Below are 2079 nucleotides of genomic sequence, written 5' to 3' on the forward strand. Positions count from 1 at the left end.
CTTCCATTCACACGTTAATGCTCAGAAAGAATTCAGTTTATATCTTGTTTTCACCAACATCAGTTCTGAAACTGAGTTCAAAACCTCTTCATTTCCTCCAAAGGAAGTCCATTCTAGTGAGTAAAAAAAATCTTACTGAGAATTTGTGAGAGAAAGTCAGGGATTTTCCACTACACATCCACAGCAGAAAAGGACAATAGATTATCTTGTCAAAGTGCCTTCTCTCCCTATTCTAAGAAGTTTCCAACTATGGCCATGTATGGTTTCTTTCTACATTCCCAAGAACTCCCCAGCTCCCCACCCCGCAGACATCCATGTCTCTTCTTGATTATCTGGAACAGTTTAATCCTCTCCAGCATTTATTTCCTTTCTTTTTATAATCTTTATTGAGGCCAGTGTAAATTAGAAGTCTTTCACAGTTGTATTTAAGGTATATAGTGAGTCAATTAAGTTCATTCTCACCATCATTGTTGACCTCCCTCCATCATAGTTCCCAGCATGCATCCCATACCCCCCCCCCCCTTAGACCCCTGGACTTCTTGTGTAGTAGGTCCTTTTTGTATAAAGCTTTCAACAGACCTTTCCGTCATTAATTTCCTTAAATGTGGTGGAGGGAGGTCAACAATGGTTCTGCATCAATAGAACAAGATTCTCAATCTTGAAAGAAGATTAATGGCAAATTATTATTTTCACATAAAATGACTTTTCATTAAACATAATTTTTATTGAGACCAATGTAAATCACAAATCTTTCACAATTATATTTACAGTCCACAGTGCCAATGAATAAGGGCAATTCCCATCACCAGTGGTGTCTTCCCTCCACCACTGTTCCCAGCATGCATTCCATACCTCCACCCTTAACCCTGTGGGCTGCTAGTGTAACAGGTCCTATGCGTGTATAGCTTGTAGTTTGGGTCTCTTGATTCTATTATCCTTGAGTTTGGGGTGTGTATTTAGATCTGGTCATATTTTTATTGGCATCAACTTTTTTTTCTCAATTTGTAGGAAGATATAGAAATATGATGCAAAACGAGATAATTCATGTTTTATGTTTTTTTATTTTTATTGTGGCTGAAGTGAATTGCAAATCTTTCACAGTAATATTTAAGGTACATAGTGATAATGAATCAGGGGCATTCCCATCACCAGTGATGTTCTCCCTCCACCCCTGTTCCCAGCATGCATTCCATAGCTCCCTCCTTTACCCACCCACCCCCAAATACTAATGTAACTGGTCCCCACTTGTACAGCTTGCTGTGGATTAGGTATAGATTCTGTTGTCGTTGACTTTGGGTTTGGTGTTCAGGTCTGATCATTTTTTATTTCCACTAAAAGTTCATGTGAGTGCCTGGACCTGGTACCATTCATTTTTTCCCCCTCAATTTATGACGCTAAATAAGATGATTCAAGCAATGTGGTTCTGTTGGAGATATATAAAAAGAAAAAGAAGAAAGAAAGAAAGAAAGAAAGAAAGAAAGAAAGAAAGAAACAAAAACTAGAAGGAGTCCTTTTAGTCCTTCAAATTAGAAGAGGGAAGGGAAAAAAGAAGAAAAAGAATAAAACAATAACAAAGAAAAATCAAAAAGCAATAACAAGAAAAATACAAAAAAAAAAAACACAAACAAAAAGAGGTTCTTTTTTTTTTTTTTTTTTTTAACAGATCCAGCAATTATTTCTAAGAAAATACTTGAGCTATCAGGATTCTCTCTTATCTTTTTCCAAGGCAACAAAGAGAATTACTGATAGTTTTTTCTCTAACCTACACAAATTCCCAGGTCCATCCATATCTGAATTCTCAGCTCTTTTAGAGATCTACTCTTGGCCTAAAGAAACCCTAACAGTTTCCCAGGCTTAGGTGAGAACAGGGCATGAGAATGATCACCCAGTGGATGAAAAAGATCCCAGGGTATCCCTCAGCGCGTGCGCGGAAGAGCCGCTTAAAAAACCCCACCCCTTGACCCCAGCGAGCGAAAGTAAGTCCTGGAGCGGAAGTCGCGATAGCAGAGGCGGGACCGAAAGTCACGTGCTGCGTTCCCATTGGTCAGTCCGTGGCGACATCCAGGGGTGAAAGGTCAT

Source organism: Suncus etruscus, chromosome 10 (genome assembly GCF_024139225.1).
Source record: "Suncus etruscus isolate mSunEtr1 chromosome 10, mSunEtr1.pri.cur, whole genome shotgun sequence".
Taxonomy (NCBI): Eukaryota; Metazoa; Chordata; class Mammalia; order Eulipotyphla; family Soricidae; genus Suncus; species Suncus etruscus.